Here is a 14,864-nt window from a genome sequence, read left to right on the forward strand (position 1 = left end):
CGGGCGGCGGCGGCGAGGGGCTGCCGTTCCGCCGGGGCATCCGTCTGCTGGACAGCGGCTCCGTAGAGAACGTGCTGCAAGTCGGTAGGTGCTCGTCCGGCCCCTCTCTGGTCCCTGGCCTCCCTTCTGCAGGTGCCTCCCCTACTCCAGCCGGGAGTGCAGACCGCGGCTTTCTGCCCAACTCCAGCAAGCCTGCCGAAGGACAAACAAGTCACATAAAAAAACTTTTCTCAACATTTCCGTTCAGGTCCACGACTGCTCTTTCCTCCCACTGGCTCTCCACCCCCCGTTTCTTTTTGTCTGAAGAGCAAATAAATAGGTCTCTCGCCTTTTACTCTTCATTCTGTTTCTCACTTCAAAGGCAAACAGAATGGGGAGACGTGCCTTTTTGGATCTAATAATTTCAGAAATGCATTTTTGAAATTTAAGTTTCGAGAGGAGAGGATTGTTAGTCAATCTGGAGCGAGCCTTCTTAGAGGGAGTGTTTGAGGGACAGGCTGTCAGCCAATCTGTAGTCCTGGCAGATTGAATCTGGGTGTAATTAACTTTAACATGGGGGAAGAAAAGCAGCAGCAACAACATAATACTGTGCATTTCAGACAATTTTAATTGTCTGCTGTGCAGTTTTTCCCCTCCGGACCAGTGATGCCTGGGAATCTAGGCTGCGGACTAACAATAACCGAAGATGGAAATGTGACAGCTTCTCTTCTCTACACCCCCACCCAAGGAAAAAAAACCACACAATCTGGAGTGGGGGTGGGGTCTATCTTCCTTGTCAGGCTGGGGTAAATCAAAAGCTGGTCACGTTGGGTTTTTCAAATGCTTCTCATTTAACAAGTCTTCACATTTGCTTTTGTTTTATTTTTTTTGTTTGTGCGAAAATGGAGCATGGTTTCTTTTTCTTTTCCTCCTGCTCTAGAGCTTCTAGTCAGTTTGTTAACATTATTAAACCTATGAATACAGTGTATCTAATTTGTGGAATGGATAGGGAGAAAGAGAAAAAAATGACATTGTTTAACATTGACTTGCTATGTGAAAAATTAGAACATTTTTTCTACTCTTGGATTGTTATATCCTGGAGTACACGTTATCTTTATGCATTTATTACACTGTGTATACTTGCATTTATTAAAGAAAATATTGATTTTTGAACAGAGTTGGAAGGAGGTTGTTTCACCAGTGCAGGCACACATACACAAACCCCAAACATCTAGTTGTCTTCTCCCCAGGTAAACCGTATTTGAAATTCTTTTCCTTTGAAGAGTAGTACATTGCAGTGTCTTATACAGAGCAATCTGCTTTTGGTTATTGAGAATCAATGAAGCCTGTGTTTCTTATTCAAACAATAGCACACCAGTTTGTTTTACAAATATGAAATATAAATTTATTCTGTGCCAGAATACAGTAACATTGGATTGAGAAAGTTTTGCTTATTTGAAAGCGGTTAATCTTTTGTGTGTTTGTGTATGTTTTAGAAAGAATAAATTGAATAAACAGATAATTAAGGTATACAGCTTTACTATTGAAAACAAAGTGAATATAGGTATTAGTCTATACACCTTAATCTTGCTATGAGTTTAGATCAATTACCTTTTAAGATTCTCGTTTAAAATGTTTTAAATAAAAAAATCAATTTAAGTGGTTATTTTATTGTAATAGGTGGATTTGAAAGGATTTTCAAATGGGGCAAGTGAGAGAGAAGTATTTTTAAAAGTGATTAAAATGTCAAATTGAAAATGCAATCAGATTTTATGGATGATTCAGATCATGTTTAAATCAGGTATTCTTTTTTGTAATATGATATCTGCTGTGCCTATGGTGAGTTCTTATATGATAGTTTCAGGGACCCTAAGAAAGACGTATACCAACATTTTCTGTTTTACTTTAATTTCACAGATGAAGATAGGAGAATTAAAAAATTGCTTTTGAGACAGAGACTCTCTATGTCAGGCTGGTCTTGAACTCACTATGTAGTCCAGGCTGGTCTTGACCTCCAGGTAATCCTCCTGCCTCAGCCTCCCAAGTGCTGGGAGTATACATGTGAGCCCTACTACATCTGGCTTAGGAATATGAATTAATTACTTTTCGGTAATGGTATTTGAGAACCCATGAACTGTGTAATCTTTCTTTTTCTGACATTTAATTTATACTAGAAAATGTGGAAGATAAGGATATTCCATTCTGTATCATTTTGAATTCTGTATTTTGACACAAATCACCTGGTAATAAGTAAAACTAGAGACTCATTCTTCATCTTCTAAACTTCTAAAGTTGTATGGGACTTAATATATAAGATGGGTTTTATAAAAGTAGTCCTGAGAGATTAGTGAGGAAATGATTTCACATAGCTGTATAGTAATCATGTTCTTCAGTTTATAAGCTCAGTTCATATTCAGTTTTATTACTAAGTGGTGGTAATTAGCAATTCTAGCTGGACATGGTGTGTGCCTGTAATCACAGCTCTTGGGAGGCTGAGGCAGGAGGATTGTTCTGAGTTAATGCCAGCCTGGGCATAGTGAGTACAAGGCCAGTGTGAGCTGCATAGCAGGACCCTGTCTCAAAAAAACCCCAAAATAAATAAATAATTCTACATATTTCCTCACTATTTTTCACCCTCATTATATTATAACTCAAAATTGTAAAGTTCCTAAACGCTGATGTTGTAGAAAGGAAGGAAAGCTTGGGTATTTCTGTAACATTCTTTTAAAGAAAAGATGCATAAATAATTTTAATTTTTTAAAAAGCAGCACAACATAAAATTTTTTTTTACTTTTTTTTTGGTACCAGGAATCAAACTCAAGACCTTATACTTGCCAGGAAGGCGTTTGTGCCACTGAGCTATATCCCCAGCTACATTTTTATTATTATAAAAAAATCAGAATTTCAAAACAAGGTAATAGAGTAACAATAATTAATACATTGCATATTGTTATCTTCAGAGTAGTTGCTCAGGGTGCAAGCTATAAGGATGAGATATTGTTCAAATAATATTAACACAAACCTTTCTTTTCAATGAACTAAGAGAAACTAGCGGTATATATATATTTATTTATTTATTTTTCCTTTCCAACATAAAAATTTTGAAGGAACACAAAAGCAAAAAAACCTTCAGCTTTTACAAAGTATAGGTAAGCTAAATGTTGTAACTTCTGATTATTTTCCGTGTTGAATCGGTATTGGGAAGTCAAGGGACAGATTTTAAATCAGTACTGTACTTGAAACATTCTTGCAACCTCACCTATTCAGGAGGTCAAAGCAGGAGGATCGCTAGTTGAAGTCAGCCTGTGCAGTTTACTAGATTCTCTCAAAAAAACCAAAAACTTCTCACTGTGATGTTAACAAATGGCAGAATTTAGATTTGTTATGCTCAAAGTATACATTTCTTTTACATAACAGGACTGAATCAGAAGTATTGTTTCTTTTAAGAGGGGAAAATTCAGAGTAATCTTTTCATGGATATCTGTCTACTGAAGCTGTGTCAATAGACTTATAGTGTGATCAATCACTGTTATGTAGATAATAGTTTAGATATTTAAGCAACTGCATTTTTAACTTGTTTTAGAATTTATGAGAATAACAGTAGCATAAACTTCGGTAAAACATTTTATTCAGGTGTCTGCAGATGGCATAAGAATGGGGCTATAACTGACGAACAGTTTTTAAGATTTGACTCTTTTTTGCTGTCTCCCATATTTCTTTTTTTTTTTTTTCTCCAGTACCGGGAACCGAACTCACGACCTTGCGCTTGCCAGGCAGGCGCTTTTTGCCGCTGAGCTAAATCCCCAGCCCCTGTCTCCCATATTTTAATTGTTCCATGTTTGGTAAAACTTAAAAGGAGGTTTGCATCTTCTCAGGGAAATCAGAATTGCTTAAAGGAAAAGAAGCAGCAATTTTTCTCTCTTAAACACAGAAATAGTCTATTTATTTGGATATTTAGCTTTTTAAAAATTGGGTTAAATCATGCAATGACCTGCTATAAGTTTTATAACTTAATTATATAAGTATTCAGAAAACTTCAGTAGATTCAGATCTCTCAAACTAATCCCCTTATTTTTAGTTTACACATTTTCAAATAAGCACATAATTTGTCTTTGGATAGTTTTCAAGGCTAGCACCACAGTGTTAAGTACTACCTTATGCAAAAGAGGTACAATTACAAGTTAACAATTATAGTAAAAAAGAGGTCTGTTTCAGGAGGTTATCCATAACTTAAACATCAAGTAGTCAGTCCATAATTATGTGTAGTTATATATTATCAATAAACATATCTGTGAAATTTTTCTGTATTTTAATTTTTGTGAAATGCAGCAGTAAGAAGGGTAATAATTGTTGATTTCTTCAGTGTTTAGGAACAAACCCAGGACCTCATAGTGTTAGGTAAGCACTGAACCATAATGTGCAGCCCCCAATTGTTGATTTTTATGTGTAATTTGTTTTCATCTATATTATTTCGGGGAAACAAAAGGGAATTGACGTCTCAAATGCTCTATACCATCCTGTGTAAAGTTGAATAGATAAAATCATAATAGAACTTCATGTGGGGAAAAATTACCTAATTTGTTTTTAAGATATCCTATTACAAGGGCTAGGGTGTACTTCACTGATAGACTGCTTCCCTAGCCAGCGCATAGCCCTGTGTTCAATCTCCATCAAAATACACACACATACACAAGACACACACATGCATTTTTCAGTATAACGATATTTAATCACAGAAGGCAGCTGTATTCCTTTGAGAGTTAAGTGGTAAGACTTTCTGGAGTATGAATTTATTAAGTTTTAAATCATTTTGCCTTTTTAAAGCAATGAATTTTCTCTTTTCCTCACTCCCCCAGCATACTAGATACTATCTTAGTGTTCAGTAAGTGATGAATGAGTGACTGTTAATCGTGGACTTCTTGGTGTTGGAGAACTGAAGGGCCTCAGTAGTAGTGCATGTGCCTGTAGTTCTAGCACTTGGGAGGCTGAGGTGAGAAGATCACTTCAGCTCAGGAATTTGAGATCAGCTTAGATAAAACAGTGAGAACACTCTAAAAAATAAAACTGAAGAGAGTGGGGAGACAAGGTTGAGTTTTTGGGGTATGACAGTGGAAGATATGGGGAAAACTCCAGACCTGTGCATATAACATATTGATAGCATTAAGTAGTATGAGTGTTACAGCATGTGTGTATTTTCTGTGTTGACCATCTGTTTTGTAGGAAGTAGTAGTTTTTCAGTTTATTCAAATACAAGAAGAAATATATACTAATTCTTATAAAAGTAAGCTTCTTGAAGATTGAGTTTAGGATTTTAAAGGTAACAGATAAACTAAAGATAGTGGATTTTAGGAGTTGTCTGCCTTTAGGATTTTAGGAATTTTTAAAATTAATATTATTAAAATGTGAGTATTATTAAAAGTCTAAATTTTAAAATAAAAAGGCTGAAAATTTAGCCCTAGGAGACAAGCCATTTATTTCTCTTGTTTCAACAATGGCTATGAAAAATCTAGGTATTAATTGTCAGTACCTATTTTGGTGAGGGTTATATGAATATATACCTGTGTTAAATATGGAACTGTACACCAAAATTCAGTTAATGTTTGATATTAGAAATAGACAGTAAGTCTGGGCCATGAGTATTGCTCAGTAATAGAAGGCTTTCCTAGCATGTGCAGGGTCCTGGCTTTAATTCCCTAGCACTGCAAAAGCAAAAATAGAAAACAAAAATAAATAGATATTAACTCATCCCAAATTACTTTTATATGAATTTTCTACCTTATAATTTATTTAAATGCTCATTTCTTTTTTCATATAGGCAGCATGCTTCTTGGCCATATTTAGCCTGTCGTTGAGCTGGTAGGCTAAGAAAGTCACACTCATTTTAATATTAGCTTTAGCATTATGTGATCATATGCTAAATTATTCTGTGATACTTTTCATAGTGATATATAGCCTGTGATACTATTCATAGTGATATATTATTCTGTGATGCTTTTCATAGTGATATATATATATAATTTAATCAATTAAATTGATTAATTTTTGGTTTTCAATATAACTGTTCTCTTCTTTAAGTTAGATAATATGATTTGCCCTAAATGATGCTCAACTAAATGGTTTAATAAAGACTTGAGTATATTGTCATATACCCCTTTAGGTAGTATGGGCATATTTCATAAATGATTTATATGTGACTGGAGACTAGAAGATATACTGACATTTTGTGGCCTAATTTGTGATTTTGTCTGATTTAAAAAAAATTATCTAGATAAAAGAAAAATGTCCTTGAAACTTATTAACTAGTTCTTGATTATTTATTTAATTAACAGTCTCTTATTTTGTGTAAGGTCCAGTAAATAATTGCTTACTAGTTTTTTGGTGGAAATATTTCTAAAATATTTTATATTTTCCTCTCTTAGAGTATAAACCTAGGTTGCACACCAAAACCTAAGCTTCTAAGGATTACAGTGTGTTGCCATCTATTTGTAGGTGAGAGATTATCAACTGAGTAGGTATTTGATACTAAGAGTCTCTGAAACCTGTTTTTGAAAAGTTTTATGTATACATGGTTTTTGGTCATTTCCTTTTTTCTCTTTATAGTGATGTGATAAGTGGGGTGCTTAGGGCAGTACAATTCTGTTACCTTCTTAAAAACTAGACTGTTGCTGGGTGTGGTGGCACATGGCTGTAATCCCAGCACTTGGGAGCCTCAGGCAGGAAGATGGCAGTGAGTTGGAGACCAGCCTGGGATAGATAGTGAGCTCAAGGCCAGCCTGAATTCATAGTGAGACCCTGTCTAAAAAAAAAAAATCGATTGTTGAGGCGAAAGATGAAGTAACCTCCTTCTTAGTGGTTTTCTTGTCTTAAGAACAGTTGTCTGAGGGGCTGGGATTATAGCCCAGAGGTAGAGAACTTGCCTAGAAGATCCCCAGCACTGAAAAAAAAAAGGGGCGGGGGTAAGAATAAAAACAACCATCACTGAGATGGGCAATGTGGTGCATGTCTGTAGTTTTAGCTACTCTAGAGGCTGAGGTAAGTGGCTTGTTTGAGTCTAAGAGCTTCAGGCCAGCCTGGGCAACATAGGAGGACACAGGTTTAAAAAACAAAAATGAAAACAAAACAACACAATACACACACAAAAAAACCAGTTGTCTGGTTATCATTTAGTCCTTAGAGAAATACAAATTGAAACCAAAGGAAATACCTATGCCACACACCTACCAGATTGGTTGAAAAGAAGAAGATTGACAGTACCAACTACTGACAAAGATGTGGAGCAACTGGAACTCTCATACCTTACTGGTAAGACTACAAAATAGTACAGCCACTTGGGAAAGTAACTTCTTAAAAATTAATCATACTCTTAACTGTAATATTTAGGAATTCTACTCATAGGTATTTTCCTGAGAGAAATGAAAACATACTCATGTAAAGACTGGTACTTGAATGTACATAGCTATAGCCTTACTCATAATAGTCCCAAACTTCAAACAACCCAAATGCCTATCAAGTTGGTGAATTAAAAAATTGTTGTGTATCATACAATGGAACTCTATTCAGCAATAAAAAGAACTGATGCCCAGTAGCATGGATAAATCTCAAAGGCATTGTGCTAAATGAAAGAAGCCAGGTACAAAAGACTACATAAATTGTATGCGTGTAAAATTCTGGAAAGCCCAAAGATATTGTGACAAAAAGTAGATTAGTGGCTGCTAAGGCAGAGGGGAAATGGCTTGAAGAAACTTCATGGGTGATAGAGGTATTGTGCATAATGATGTGGTGGTTACATGATTATATTCATCAAAACTTATCAAACCATATGTTTTTATATGATAAATATTGAATATAAATTATACTTCAAAAATTTGATTTTAAAGAAAGGAATTATGGGTCTTTTGTTGCAACTATTGTGGGAATGAAGACCATTCTCAGCAATCAGGCTCTAGACATTCCAGAAATTATTGACATTACTTTAGAAGAATGCACAGTTACTGTAAGGGACCCCAGAGGAACCCTATGGAAAGATTTCAGTCACAGTATAGAAGTCAGTCTCTCCTTGAAAAGAAAAGGAGAGGCTCCAGTTGGCATATGGTAGGGGAGCAGAAAGGAACTAGCTACTCTTCTTGTATAGAACATGATCAAGAGTGTTAAATTGGGCTTCTATTTCAACAGGTCTGTGTGTGATCACTTCCTCGTCATGATTGTTATTTAAGACAGTGAGTCTCTTACTGAAATCTGAAATTTCTTGGGTGAAAAATATATTCACAGGATTTAGATAAAGCCAAGTGTTGCTTGTTTGGTCTCAAGCCAGAAAGATGAGTTAATCCTTGAAGGAAACAACATTGAACTTGTTTCAAATGCAGCTGCTTTGATTTAGCAAGCCACATAATTGGAAACAAGGATATTAGAGTTATGATTATACCTCACTAGTAGAGCATTTGCCTAGTATTCAAGAGGCCCTGTATACAATTTCCAGCACTACAAAACAAAACACAAAATAGAACAAAACAAAACATGACCCTAAAGCTATCAGAAAATTTTTGGATGGTGTCTATGTCTCTGAAAAAGGAATGGTTCAGGAGGATGGTGAATAAGGTCTAAGAGTTGTCTGGCTACAGAAACAGGATCTTGGATTATAAATCTAATTTGCGATATTTTAATGAAGCAATAAGAGACCTGTATTGGCTTGGAGAAAAAAAGAACAAAAAGAAAGGGTGGATTTAAGTCTTTAGATAGTACCCAGGACTCACCTCAAATTAAGTAAGTCAGAATTGATTTGAGAAGGAGGCTAAATTTTACAATTCTAAAAAAAGCTCCCAAACAGTTTTATGGGTAGCCAAGGTTGAGAAACAATGCTCTTAAAAAATAATCCCCTTTATTAGTGTTATCATTTGTTTTTTTAAGTTTTGTTTTTATTAGTACATGTTTGCAGTACATAATGATTATATTCATCATGGGGAGTTGGTACATGTACATAACACACCTTAATTCCTTTTTCAACTGCTGTCCCTCCCTGTCTATCTCTTGATCCTCTTCCCTTTTACAAAAGATCTATCATCCTGTTTCCTACTATTTTTAATGTTAACAAAACATTCTGTAGTTTTTATAGCATACATGCTATGAGTTATGTCAACTTTCTTTTCTATTTATTTTGTTTCACCTATGTTTAGGTTACTGATGATCTCAAGGAGAATTATTCTAAAGAATGTTCCTCTGTATATTTTGGAAAGTCTTATTCCAAAGTATTTAAATTGTTTGTCATTGTAACCATCATCAAAAGACGCTATATAATGCCAAGCTGTAATTTCCTTCATGTTTGTCCACTCATTCATTTATTTATAAAACATTTTAAAATGTTGTATGCAAAATAGAATTTTAATTTCTATGAGTACATAGTTCAGTATAGGATACAATGTAAAATAACATTTAATGCATTATTTTAATAGAAGGGAAAGAGTGGGAATTGATTTACTGGGAAATGGAAACAACTATTTTATTGGCCTATTTCAACAGAATTCTAATTAATAGAAGTGATAAAATTATGTCTAATGTTGCAGTAAAGATTGAGAACACTTCTGTTACAAGTTAGATTAACCTTTCATGAAATTCCTTCTATATTAACATACTCATCATTGATTCAAAGGGATAATATTGATAAGCAGGAAGAATACAAAAATATTATCAAATACTAATTCTTTTTTTCTCAGAATAAACTTTATAGATTTCTGGCTTTATAATGGCTTTGTTTTCATCAGATAACTCCTTTATTTAAAAAAATTGTTGCTTCTTTTAGGTACAAATATATGATAGAGCTAATCAGTAAAATGGCTTTTTGTCCATCCATTCATTATCTTATATGTCATGTATTGTGTCTTTGAAACCCATGGTGATAATTACATTTTTTCCTCCTAGTCATTTATGGTTTTATTGAATGGAAGCCTGTAGCATTAATGGGTTCATGAAAATCCAGCTTGTTCTTATTTGCTTGAATCTAGCAACATTTGATAAACTGACATACCAGGCAAATATCACAAACATACATCAATATTAGTAATAAAAAATTCTTCCCCTCATTATGGTTTTCAGTTGTGAAAAACTCTTAATCTTGCTAATCTTTTCTCTCATTTACTATTACATTGTATTCTTCAGTATCTTGTGTACTGTACTTGTATACGTCTGCTGTGTATGTGTATGCCATTTTAGCTGCTTACTGTGTCTGTTTCCTAAACTGTACATGGACAGAATGATGGCACCTATTTCATAGGCTGCTTTGAAGATTAAATTAGTTAATATGTAAAACGTTTTGGATGAGGCCTAGCACATTTTAAATGCTTATGGGGGTATTTACTACATAAGTATATCCTTTACCAAAATTGTTGTATTCTGTGTTTGTTTTCTTTGTGTCCTCAACCTTCGTTCCACCTCTGAAGTCTCTGCTGTTGACTTGTGCTGTCACTAAATTAAAATTGATCTGTTTAAATACCAGTGACTTCATGATTGCCAAACACAATTCTTTTTCCAGTCCTCATTCTTCATGATCTCTATAGAATTTCCCATAGTCAGCTGCACCTTTCTCTTGAAAAGCTGCTTCCTAGATTTTTGTTTTACCTCACCATTCTGGTTTTCTTCCTATTTTTCTTCTGTATTCTTATCCCACAAAGGTCAGATGTACCCTCTTGCTTTAAGTTCTATAATTTAGCAACTTAATTTATTTTTGCAACTTCAGTCAGTGTTTTATAAAATAAGATAGCATGTTGTATATTTCAGTGGCTTAAAACTTGTTTAAAGCAGCTGTACTCTCATTTTCAAATGAAATCTTACATGGAATTCCAGTTTTTGAGGCAGATAAAATCTGAGCTGCTTTAGGGATTGGGAGAGAGCCCAGAACTCCATCAGCTTGGCCAGTGACTTTCTTTAAAACGCTGAAGCACTTCCAAATAATCTTAATGTTGATATTTGAAAACAAGAGCTATGTTTTAGTTTTCTCATCTGTAAAAGTGTCAGGATTTTTGTGAGAGTCTAGGTAAGCTAATATCTGTGAAACACTTTATAAATGTCACTATGCAAATAAAATGACTAAGTTTGCATCATTGGTTCTTCCTCTGGAATTCAAGATCAACATATATCTTTGCCTGGTAGCTATTTCTAAATGGATACCGTGTTAGCCACTCACTATCAACATGTCTAATAAGGGTTTTGTGGTGGTTAAGCTTGATTATGTCAACTTGATTGAGTTGGGAGCTGTGGAGGGGATTGGTGGAGCACATTTTGGGTCATGAAGACCCTTGGGGTCTATATCTGGTCACTTGCTTCTTCCTCTCTGACACTGTTCCCCTGCTCTGCTTCTCAGCCTCCACTAACTAAACAGCTTTGTTTCTATGTGTCCTTCTGCCATAAAGTTTTTGCCTTAGAGTCAGCTAACCATGGGCTGAGTCCCAGTGAATCGAACTAAATCTCTACTTCCTTTCAATTGTGGGCCTTAGATCCTAGTTGTGTCTTCTAGCTATGTAACCTTGAACAAGTAACTTAACCTTTCTGTCGTGCTTTCCTTGTCTGTAAAATAGGGACACAGTACCATGTCAGAATGTTCACATGATCATTAAATGAGATACTATATGTGAAGGAAGCTCAGAATTTCTTAGCTATTTTAGAGTTACTATGAATTATTTTTCTTTTTTACCACTTCCTTGCCTCATAAAACTCTCTCTCTCTCTCTCTCTCTATATATATATATATATATGTTTTGTTTTGTTTTTGATCGAACTCAGGACCTTATGCTTGCCAGGCAGGTGCTTGTGCCACTGTCCTATATCCCCGGCCCTATCTATTCTTAAATGCTACTTCCTCATCTGCTTAGTTGAAATTAAAATTACCTTCCACTATAGTCCTGTGCATTATTTAGCAGTTGTTTCTTGAATACCAGCATGCCAGGCTTTATCTAGCCATTGAATGGTGTAGCAGTGAACAAAACTAAGTTTTTGCTTTCATGGAGTGCACATTTTAGTGAGGCAATATAAATCAATTCAACTAACATTTCTTAAACTTATTATATGTAAGTCATTGTGCTAATAAGTGCTGTGGAACTATGATTGTCAAGCATTTAAACACTAGGAGCATATAAAAAATACAGATCTTGAGCCCTACTCCAATCTTAGTTAACTAAAATTTCAAGGATGAAGCCCCAGGACCTACATTTTACCAAGCTCCTCAAGTGACTCTATAAAGCATCCAGAGCTGGAAGTCGCTATTATGAAAGTTACACAAGCAAAATAATGTTCTCATTTCATTTTCACAAAGATGCTCTCAAAGCTCATTATGAGGATTGAAGTATAGCTTAGTGGCAGAGTGCTTGCCCAGCATTCAAGTGTCCAGGTTTTTGGATTCTTTGTTGTTGTTGTTGTTGTTGTTTTTTCCAGTACCAGGAATTGAACTCACGACCTTCCGCTTGCCAGGCAGGCACTGTGCTGCTGAACTAAATCCCTAGCCCTTGGATTCTTGATATACTCTATACAGTCCTTTGACAAGAAGTAGCTGGAAAAGTCTTCCCATTTTGTAGTTGTCTCTTTACTCTGTTGGTTATTTCCATTGATGCGCAGAAGCTTTTTAATTTAATAAAATATCACTTGTAGATTCTTGATGTTATTTTTTGTACAATTAGGTTCTGTTCAGAAAGTCCTTGTCTGCCATGACCATGTCTTCAAGAATTTTACCTATTTTATCTTCCAGCAGATTGTTTCTGTTTTAATATTTAGATCTTTGATCCATAGTTTAGCATATGGTGACAAATATGGATCTAGATTTAATCTGCATGTATATAATACCAACTACATTATGAATCATTTGGTGGAGGTTTTTGGATCTTCTATGTAAAGGATCATGTCATTTGTAAATAATGATAATTTGACTTCTTCCTTTCCTATATGTGTGTTTTTTATCATATATATATATATTTTTCCTTTTCTTGCCTAATTGCTCTAATGTTTCATGCTGTTTTCATCACTGTAGTTTTATAGTATAACTTCAGTCTTAGATTGTGATTCCTCCTGCTTTGCTCTTGGTACCCAAGATTGCTTTTGTTATTCTGGGTGTCTTCTGGTTTCATATTAATTTTAGGACTGTTTTCTCTAGTTCTGTGAAGAATGCTGTTGGTATTTTGATTGGGATTGCATTAAATCTATATATCAGTTTTGGCAGTATAGCCAGTATTTGTTCTGCCTCTCCAGAAACAGGGTCTGTTTTCTATTTTCTGGTGTCTTCTTCAATCTCCTTTTTCCGAGTGATTTTCTTTGTAGAGGTCTTTCACTTCCTCAGTTAGGTTAATTCCTAAGTATTCAATTTTTCTTGAAGCTATTATAAATGGTATTATTTTCCTAATTTCTTTCTTGTTGGGTTCATTATTGGTATACAGGAATGCTATTTTTCTGCCTTGATTTTGTATCCAACTACATTGTGAATCATTTGGTGAAGGTTTTTGGATCTTCTATGTAAAGGATCATGTCATTTGCAAATAATAATAATTTGACTTCTTCCTTTCCTATATGTATGTTTTTTATCATATATATATCATATATATATAGTTTTTTCCTTTTCTTGCCTAATTGCTCTAATGTTTTAGGCACTATATTGAACAAGAATGGTGGTACTGGATATCCTCATATTGTTCCTAGCTTTTAGAACAAAAGCCTTCAGCTTTTCCCCACTTAATGTGCTGGCAGTAGGTCTGTCATAATGGCTTTTATTAGATTGAGATAAGGTCTTTCTATCCCTATTTTCTTCAGAGTTTTCTGTATCATGAATGGATATTTGATTTTGTCAGATGCCTTTTCTGCATCTACTGAGATCATCATGTCATTTTTGTCCTGCTATTTATCTGGTGTATTATATTTATTGATTTGCATATGTTGAATCATTTTCCATCCCTGGGATGAAGCCTACTTGGTTATGATATATGATATTTTTGATGGTTTGTTGCTGTTTTCCAGTAGTTTGTTGAGGATGTTTTGGATCTGTGTTCATTGAAGAGTTTGACCTGAGATTTTCTTTTCAGTATATGTGCTGCTGAAGTGAGCACGAGGTTTTCTTTTTTAGTTGAGTCCTTGTCTGGTTTTGGAATCAGGGTAGTGTTAGCTTCCACGAGTGACTTTGGAAGTGCTCCTTCATTTTCAATCTCATTAAAGAGTTGAAGGATTATTGGCATTATTAGATCATCCCTGAAATCAGTGGTGATTTCCATTGAATCCTGAACTTTTCTCACTTAGTAGGTTTTTTATTATTGCCTCAATTTCATGCCAGTTACTGGATTAATTCAGGGTTTTTATGTCTTCTTGGTTCAGTTTTGGTAATCTTTATATATCTGGGAATCTATGCATTTCTTCTGGATTATCCAATTTATTGGTGTATAGATTTTTAAAGTCATTACTGATAATCTTCAGGAATTCATCAGTGTCCATTATGATTTTTACCATTTTCATTTCTTAATTGCATTGATAAGGACTTTTTCCCCTTTTTTGGTAACATTGGCTAAGGCTTTGTCTATTTTATTCTTTTGAAGATCACTGATTCTTTGTATTTTTGTGTCAATTTCATTAATTTCTGCTATGATATTTATAATTTCCCTCCTTGTACTAGCTTTGGATTTGGATTATTGTTTTTCTAGGACCTTGATGTGCATCTTTAGATCATTTATTTGGGCTTGCTCTACTTTTCTGATGTTGACAATCTCAGCTGTAATCCTCCCTCTTAGCACTGCTTTTGTTGTGTCACATAAGTTCTCGTATGTTGTACTGGCATTATCATTTGATTCTAGGAACTGGAATTCTTTGTCAGAACTTACTTGCTTCAGGTCACCATACCTGGTTAGCTGAACTTTTGTCAAGCCCGTGTTT

At 34.8% G+C, this 14,864-nt stretch overlaps 1 protein-coding gene and 1 pseudogene across 1 annotated transcript in view; both read left to right on the top strand.

Annotated features, from left to right (window-relative positions):
- Positions 1–11: 11 nt before the first annotated feature.
- The window catches only part of Zswim5 (zinc finger, SWIM-type containing 5), a 176,558-nt gene continuing 161,705 nt past the window's right edge, over positions 12–14,864 (top strand). Inside the window, exon 1 of the mRNA XM_005398718.1 lies at positions 12–84. The gene's annotated coding sequence lies outside the window, so the exon portion shown is untranslated. The remainder of the gene's footprint in view (positions 85–14,864) is intronic.
- Positions 7,895–8,573, top strand: LOC102005348 (annotated as a pseudogene).

This window comes from Chinchilla lanigera, unplaced genomic scaffold, assembly GCF_000276665.1.
Source record: "Chinchilla lanigera isolate Chin_1 unplaced genomic scaffold, ChiLan1.0 scaffold00063, whole genome shotgun sequence".
Taxonomy (NCBI): domain Eukaryota; kingdom Metazoa; phylum Chordata; class Mammalia; order Rodentia; family Chinchillidae; genus Chinchilla; species Chinchilla lanigera.